The 9204-nt window shown below is 39.2% G+C and overlaps 1 long non-coding RNA gene across 1 annotated transcript; it reads left to right on the top strand.

Annotated features, from left to right (window-relative positions):
- Positions 1–226: 226 nt before the first annotated feature.
- LOC135450602 (uncharacterized) lies at positions 227–8207 on the top strand. The gene is made up of 3 exons (XR_010441101.1): positions 227–284; positions 763–880; positions 8061–8207. It is a non-coding gene; the product is annotated as an uncharacterized LOC135450602 (long non-coding RNA).
- The last annotated feature ends 997 nt before the right edge of the window (positions 8208–9204 follow it).

The following is a 9204-nucleotide window of genomic DNA, read 5'->3' on the forward strand; positions in this document are numbered from 1 at the left end:
CCGTGCATCAACATGAGGGGATAAAAGGCTGGGCTGAAGAACAAGAAAGGGCAGATGCTTGCAGCCTGCTGAAGAGGTAAGTTGTTACTTTGTTTGGGTTGAAGTTTTCTGAGATTGTGTAGTGGTGCTCTGTGTGTTGTGGCCCTCTTGACTGTGGCACTAAGGAATCTGATATATCCTAATGAAAATTGTAGGTCTAACAGTAATGTCTATGTGGTTATACAGGCTTATGCTGTGCTTTGGTTTGCCTCTTGCAACTCATCCTTCTGAAAAACAGATCGATGGTAAGCAAGAAAGTCAAGGTATGATTAGGCTTGCACACCCTGTGGCTTGTCCATCTGAAAACATGTTTTCTGCTATTGAATTTTCCTGTCTGTCACATTTTTGCATCTCTCTGTTTCTTCCAGATAGCTGGTTCTCATAAATTATGCAATGAGTGTATCATTCAAAATAAGGACAAGTGATATCCTCCAAAGAATTAATTTGAGGCTTCAACTAGGTCATTCCTGTCTGAGACCACATAGACCATTATTTTTAACATGCCCCAGCAAAAATAGCTGAGCTACACAATGCCTAGGGAAATGAAGAAGTTCTTGAGAATCTGGCTAACACGTTTTGTACTGGAAAAGTTACAGAAACTATTGAGGAGGAGGATATTATAGGAAAAAACCCCCACAAAACAAATCTAACAGCTGACATGAAGGATTCAGTTCTCAGAAACCAATGGGATGTAATTCTTCAACTCTTTTCTGCATATTTCAGTATAAAATCAACCTCCCTCTGGGAAGGTAGAAGAGGAAAGAAAGTGTTCTACTGTTATAAAGAAATGCACTGATTCACTTTACACCAGCCTTCCAAAGTTGGAGGTAAAAAGAAAAAGGTAATTTTAAAGTTTAGTTAATATTTTTCCCATTTGTTATTTTAATAATCCAAAATGCACAGTAAGATGTTTGAAGAAGTGCCACTGATATTGTAATTTGAGTTCACCAATGGAATTGGACCCTTTCTGTTCACAAATAACAAGTTTAGAAGTCCAAAGAAACCCCAGGGCTAATTCATGTGTGCTAAAATTTAAAAGAAAAACAGCATATGCTTAACTCAAAGCTGAACATAATCAAAATAGTTTAGGTACCCTTTCTTACAAATGTTTTCTGTTGCCCTTTCAGTTTTTACTTTTGTGGAGGGATATTCTGTTCTGCCACTAAACTTTGCACTTTAATGGCCACTCTTCTCTAGTTGTTCTTAGTAGCAGATGCAGCTGAGTGTGTTTAACAGCAGGAGCCTTGGCCTGGGGAGCCATGAGCCCAACTCAGTGAGTACTTCCAGCATGGGTTTTACTCTGTTCCTCTGTGCTGACCCAACAACCTAGCAAACATTTCATTATGTAGGCTCGGTGGGACATGTGGGATGCAGAACAGAGAGCATGAAAGGGTAGGAACACTTCACTATTATTTTCTTATTATTTTGCAGTTACAGAATGTTTGGCAAATGATGGTACACAAAGTTGCAAGGCAGATGCTATAAATTGGGTCAGTATGATATATATGTCTGCCAAAGAGCTGTTTAAGTACATTTTCACTGTTTCCAGCAAAAATAACAAGAGAGAAGTAAAGACATCATGAAGTAATTATGTCATTTGGAAAGAAAATATAGCAGGGATTTTTTAAACATACATGCAAAGGGAAGAACAAACTGAACACACACCATACTTGAAAACTTAATGGAAAAGGAGCAATTTATAACACAAAAACAAAGCAATCTACCCTCAATTCAGTCCGAAATCCAAATTATATCATATGTAGGGTTTCTAATAAAAGGAAAAGTGGAAACTGTTGCCTTTAGTTTGGATACCATTTTTATTCTCTGCTCAAGGAGCAAGAGGTTTTGTAACGCCAAACATTTTACAAACAAGAGATTAGTTAAAACAGTGGAGCATTGAAGAGAAAGCTAATCAATTCAGCTATAACCACTTGTCTCAAATACAGTAGTGCAGGTCTCAGTCTTGCCTAATCCCTAATGCAGGGGGCTACAGAAGTATCCTCATTGCACTGTAGAGTCTCTCAGGCAGAGCTGTTTGGTGTTACTTCCCAAACAGAGATCTGTCCACACAAGGAAAGGGGCACTCTATAGACACCTCTGTCCAAAAAAGCAGAAATGAAGCTGAATACATAAAATAACTTTTTTTTTTTTGTGGTGAAACCATGCACACAAGAGTAAGGGGCAAATGGTTGATGACAAAGGAGAGAAGGAAAAAGCTGAGAAAGGAGACTCCTCTGTAAATCTCAGGGGTGCTTCCCTGTTTGGAGTGCCAGGAGACAGCAATATGGGAAAATACAGCGAGAACCAAGGCCACTTGATAATGGGTTGGATTGAAAAACTCTGGTTGTGACTAAGTCAGTCCTAAGTGACTAATTAAGTCCTTTCCATCTCCAATGTCTCCAATAAAACCTCTTCCCTAAAATAAAAAACAAATATCTGTAGATGAGCCAAAATAAAAAGTGATGTTTCCTCTAGAAAAGACCCAAGGGCATTAAGGGCAATGCAAATCAAATGCTTTTGGTTTGGAAGGAATAAATATTGTTATGGGCTGTGGAGGCAATCAAAATCCCATAAAGGAAACTAGTAAATGCCTATTTACCCTAAAATTAAGAGGTGATACTTAGCTGTGTAATGTGGAAATACATCTGTGGCATGAGTTTAAAGACCAGTATATCTTCATGAATGCAATGCTTTGTTATCAGGCCCCATGCTGCAAGTCACTGAGGAAGCTTTACAACTTTTTTGGTTTTTTTTCCCTAACAAAGTGACTGATGATTTTAAGGATTTTCTAGCAGGTTTGTGTTACAGTTCCTAAGGGTATTTTCTAACATGCTAAACTTGCCATGCTGATCTCTATAGGCCCCTCTGGCTTGCTGCTTCCTAATGAGGATAGTTCTGGAGCTGACTGAAGTTTTCAGTATCAAATAATATGTGGCTAGATAGCTCTGTCTCTTCCACAAAGGGAAATAATTCCTATTTGACTGTATTTGCATTCCTATTTGCTTTATGCAAATACTTATGAGAGCTTTATGGCCCACTGTCTGCAACATACCATTTTTCATGCTATTCCTTTTTTGGTCTGGAAAATTTTTTGGGTTTTTTTTTTTTAATATTATACTCTGCAATGCTGCATTACTCACAGCAATCTTCCACATTTAACCACTTTATGGGACTGTTTAATGGCTTGAGTTATGCTTAGAACTTGCAAAGTCACAGGTTATCAGTGTCAAATGATCTAGTTTCATGCACTCACATTCTGTTCAGGATCTTTCCAATTCTTTTAAGCTTATAGTTCTTTGAAAACCAGAACATCTTATAATTTGGTTTCTTTCTTGAGCTTTGTTTTGAACATCCCTGTAGTACTGTGAGGGGCAAATCTGAGCAAAAGTAGAAAGGAAACTTCAGAATACCCAGGAAACAGGGGAAACCTGACAGAAAGGTTTCAAAGATCAGCAGAGCTCTCTGAAGTTGAGAAGAAGGAAGCAGGAGTTGGGAAGTAAAAGATAGTTGTACTTTTGCTGTAAGCTTGGCCCCAGCTCTGCTTTTGTGCATATGCAGATATGAATGCGTGATGAGAAATGATTTTCCTCAGGACTTGCATCCTTGTTATTTATTATATCCCAGCAGCATGATGTGATGTGCCAAGATCTCAGCTGGATTTGGCCCAAAATTCCGAAATTAAGCAAGTAAATGGATGCAAGTCAAGTTAAATTTTTTCATTGAATTCAGAAGTCAATTAAGTTATGCCATAGCTATTCCCTCAGTCCATGTTGCCCAGCTTTCAGCAATTCCTGAAATGAAATGCAGTGTGGCACTGCAGACCTGGGCTCTGCTCCCACACATCAAATCTCTTTTCCTATTCACATTTCTGATCTCCAAGGGGGCTTTTCTTGTTGAACTCTCCCGTTTCACATCAAGAACAGCCTTTTGGCTCAGGGGGCCTAACAAAGCACTAAAAATATTCTTGTACAGTTGTTGTATTACATCTGTGGTAGGTTTGCATAGATGGTAAAATCAAAAAGATTGTTCTAGTAGCTCTGCTGAAAAAAGAGCAAGTGCTTGTCAGGGCAAACAGGCATCCTGACCAGCTCTGAAGTTACATGGAAGCAAGTTCTATAATATCCAAGGCACGTGACAAATAACTGGCATTCACTTTCTCCTTTCTAGTCTGTGTGGGTAAGAAAAACTGGCATGAATTATGTGGCTACAGTTGAGCAAATTCTTTGAATTTCATCTGGTTTAAATAACCAGAAGGTTTTCTCTCATCTTGAAACTATCTTATGAACCTATTTATAAACTTTCCTCCCAATATGGGGATTTGAAATTATGCTGCCTATTACCCAGTAGGGAGGCTTAGTGTCAGGCCTTGAGTTTCAGGAGTGGTTTGGGAGACTTTCTTCTTTCTTTTGATGCTGTTCTTGCATTTATAAATAACGATTTCATAAGAGAAAGCACAACAATTCAACAGGACTCAATTCCTAAATTCACAGTGTAGCCCACCCATGTATTCAGTCATTTTCAGCCCATCTTAATGACTTCTTCACTACAGGAGACAGGACAGACAGGGAAAAATGAGGAGTTCCTCTCAGAACAGCATGCACCAAATCAGTTAGACTGTGTTACCACATCTTGAATACTTGACTCCCTGTATTGGAGCCTGTAAGTTATAAATAACCATAAAAATAATTTTTCCATAAGCAGAATTATTTGCTTACTCATGTCTGCCAGCTGTGCAAAAGCGACAGGAAGGAATAATAACATGAACCAAGTACAGTTAGATTAATCATCCTGACAATATATATCTGGCATTCATACAGTGCAGAACAATAAAATAATAGTAAAAAAGGCAAAAGTGGTGTACTTTGTTCTGAATACAGAAGAGAAGAGTGGATTTGCCACACCATTTCCTAAATGGGCCAGCAGGCTTTCACTGTACTGAAATGAAGGAATGTGGGCCACATAACTTCAGTACAACCAGGAGCTCTAGGACTCCCAGTTAGAAAACTTGTTAAAACTTTTATTCCTAATAAAACTTCTAAATAGAGTTATAATTATGCCAGGCTGCACTAGTGCATATGCACCCTTCTATTGTATACAGGATCAGTGATTAAAAGAAACTTGTTTTGTCCTTCCTTTAAAAAAATAATATTAAATTAAGCCTGGAATAGAAAAAAAGGCTGTGTTGTTCAGTTTTAGACTCTGTGCAGTTCCCCCAAGTCAGGCTAAAACTAAGACATTATTGATGCTAACACTTCTTTTGACTGTATAATTTCTATTTTCTCTCTACCATTTATTTATAACCTATCTAGCTCTTGTGATTGTTTGGAAGATGTGGTATTGAGTTGCATTTATTGTCTGGATTTACATCACGGATCTGACTCAATGCAATGAGGTTTTGCAAATCCTGTTTTGAGTAGATACCTGCTGAGGCAGCAGCACTTCATCTTTGTTTACTGCAATGGTCTTTGAGCCAAGCTTTGGACATCATTATAACTCTGCTTCCTGGCCCTCCACTTGTTCTTCACATGACAGTAAATGGCTTCCAGAAAGGAGAAAGGCTGATAGCTTTGAATGTAGGTTCAGTCAACAGAAACTTTTTATACTTTTTTTTAATATCCTAAAAATTAGTCTTATGTTTAGCTCTGCCCTGTTTCTTTGTCTTCCTCTTCACCCCACAAAATTGCTGTAGTACAGGAAAATACACTGTGGAAGCCCAAGGTAATAAATTCTTTATTGTGGCATTCCTCCACACCTCTGTTTTGGTGCCAATATCTGCAGAACATGTTTTAGCTTTCTGTGTTGATCTCAAATGCTGAATGTTTCCTGGAAGACACATTTTTCTCACTCTCATTTCTCATTCCCTTCCTCATTTGAAGTCACTAACTATTGAAGAAGGAATCCCAAATTCCTCAGAAATTAAGACAGAGGTAAGGAATAACTTTCACACAAGCTATCGGTTAAAGACTTTAAGCATTTCAACTGTGCTGAACTATATGGCTAGAAAACATGTAAAGTTAACTACAGAGATTGAAATAGGTCTCTGAATTCATACAGATAAAAGAAAGGAAGTTCTAAAACAGTGAAAATATTGACAATACTGTGTGAGAAGAAGCCCTGTGCTGTACCACATTATGCTTTTCTTCTGTGAAACTGTGAGTTCAGTATTCCTGAAACTGACAGCATATTTTAAAAGGGAGACTTTTTCATCACATGCAGAAGTGTTTAATTGTTTGGAAATCTATCCACTTAACTCTAAAAACTAGTAAAAGCAGCATTCCTTTTTCCACAAGGAAAACCTTATTTGCCCTTCCAAAAAGCCATAGTGCCTTGAAAAATCGACCCTGCTTGACTTGACAGCAGAAATGGCTCCAGCTGGAGGCAGTGTGGTTCCTGCTGCTGGTGAGCTGCATTCCCAGGTGTGCATCCCTGCTGCTGAAAGGAGGTGACAGTTCCAAGCCTTCAAGTGCTCTGGTCATGCTGTTCTTCTGTTCATGACCCTCTGAATTTCAGCTCTGTTGCTGCTTGTGCCTGGTGCAAGGCCTGCTTACAGCCCACAGATGAACAGGATCCTCTTGTTTCCTTGTGAATTTATAGTTTCACTGTCCTGAGTAAGAGGAAGTAAAGCAGTACAGGGAAGAACCCAGGTAGCGACAGCACTGGCTCCTGCACTCCTCTCAAGGCTGTGGCCAATTTTTTTTTCTATCTCCATTGTTTTCCATCAAAAGCACAGGAGCCATCTTCCCTGAAATTGGGTGACTATGCTCTTGCTTGTTTGTATGGAGTAGAACAAGGAAGAGACCTGGAAATGGGTAAAAGCAGCATTATGTCCCTGTGCCTAGAATCTCTTGGCATTGGTGCACAAAAATAGTGTGCAGAAGTTCAGACATGTGAAGTGAGTATACTCCAATACTCCTGTTACTGGAGATGGAATAGGAGTTCAGGGAGGAAGGGGGAGTGCTGGCACGCTTGGAGCCTTGCTCCATTTCTGAATCAGTGTTTGCAGAAATCACACTGCTAGCCAGAAGTGTGGTGTCTCTTCCAGCAGTGCTTTTAAGGGTAATGCAAAACCCATCACGGCCTAGTGCCATTGCAGAGTACAACTTGGCAACCTGCAGCATCAATGGGAGCTCCCAGCCTGTTACCAGGGACCAATGTCCAAAAATACACCAAAGGCCTAAATATTCCTACACACACTGAATACTACTCAATACTTATAGTTCCAGCCTCCAAATGCAGCATTTGGGAGGAAGCTGCTGGGTTCATTTTCTCAAGACAGGAAAAACATATTTCCAAACAGGTTTTAGCCCAGCTTGTTCAGTCTGCCCCGAACAGATTCCCAGAAAAGTTGCATCATGACATCTCCTGCTGCACTTAAAGCCATGCACTCAGAATGTTCCCTGCCTTGGAAGGACACAGTATAGGAAGCAGGTGCAGGACAGATTGCATAGCAGAATTTTGCTTTTACTTTTTTTAACAATAACCACAATGGTGGCAAGGAGGGGGAAAACCAGATCAGTCCTAACAACCTTTTTGATATTTGGCTCGAATTATCAACATGAAGAGAGAAAAACTACTTTCCAAAGTATATACACTGAAATGCTTCTGCCACTGAGCCCTCATTAGTGGGATATGCAAAAGCCCTCACAAGTGTACTCATTTCAGACAGTGAAGAACTAGTAAATTATCTTTTCATGAAACTAATACCAAACTAGAACAAGGGAGGGTTTTTCATAAGCATTAGATTAAAATGGAACAAGAGCAATACTAGTTTCAGATGAATTGGTGAACTTTGCCTCACATGCTTCAGATACAAGTGGAAACACCTGGCTTCAGGAGCATGGTGGGGTTGGGGGATGCTCAGGTACCTTGCTGCTCTTTTGAAACATGGACATTTGTCCTGTGTTCTCACACTGCTGTACGATAGAAAGTGTGTGGATGACTCATTTTCTAAAGAAATTCAAGGCCCTGGAGAAACATTCTGGAATCTTGATTTTGGAGGAAATATTTCATTCTGTTCTCAGCTGAAGTACACAAGAACAGGAGTCTTTGAGAACCAGTGAAAAGGTGGTGATTTGTTGCTGTGGTGAAACAGGCTGAAGTCCAGCCTCCAATACTTCTTGCACAGGAATTCATAATGGGTAAGTCCCTGTTAGTCACCACACAAAGAAGTGCTTTGATATTGTTTTTTTTTTTTTGCTTTATAAAAATGTGCCCCTGCTTTTATTGTTTCTTAAATAGCATTAAATATATCCAGTTAAGTATGTATTAATGATATATGCTTTTTTGTAATCTCTTTGATTCAACTGAAGCTCTTTAAGAAGCTAGGGAATGATCTTGGGCTCTGCAGCAGGAAAACACAGGAATTGAAATTGTGCAAGAAAAGATAAGGCCAAGCCAGTCATTCCACAGCTTTTTTGTAGGGCCAAGAACAATAATTGGTCTATTTTAAAAAGAAAGATGCACCTGTAAAGACATTCTGCTTGGTAAGTTCATTAATATTTCATTGAGACAAAATGTCACATCAGCTTGGTTGTCCATGTTCAGGGGTCTCTAAACAACGTTCCATTGAGTGCTATGGGTGTACAATCTAGTCTAAGCACATCACTGACACTTTTAAGCCCCTTGATCATTGTTTTTATTTATAGTTTTTTGTCTTAACTCAGAAAAGGATTAAGGAAGTTTTTCAAGTAATCTGTGATTTACACTGTGTCCTTTCTTGATGATAACTCTGTACATAACCATTGTTAGAGCAGAAATTAAGAAAACACATGCTCTTTCTAGTACTTTAGTAGTTATATGTAGTGCTGCATGTTGGAAGTCATTTATACAGGATAATATTCAGTCTCTACACTCAAGACTATAATCCCTTCAAATCTGACAGGAAAGGACATTCAGAGACAAAACTGCAGAGGAAATAGCAATTCAATAAATATCAATCCCTTTTCCAAGTCAGTGCTAAAGTGTTAGCACAGTACATTAGTAGAGTATTAAGGGAAACAGTGCAGTTAGAGTGGCTGAGAAACACTCCCAGGTCTGTTTCAGTGTTCCTAATGAGTAGAGGGCTGAGGATGTATAAGGTATTCTCAAAGCCTGCTTCCTGTTGAAGGAAAATTGCCTTGGCGTAGGATCTCTGCAAGACAGCTGCAGGCTGCTCCCTTGGGAAGC

The sequence above is a fragment of the Zonotrichia leucophrys genome, chromosome 7, assembly GCF_028769735.1.
Source record: "Zonotrichia leucophrys gambelii isolate GWCS_2022_RI chromosome 7, RI_Zleu_2.0, whole genome shotgun sequence".
NCBI lineage: Eukaryota > Metazoa > Chordata > Aves > Passeriformes > Passerellidae > Zonotrichia > Zonotrichia leucophrys.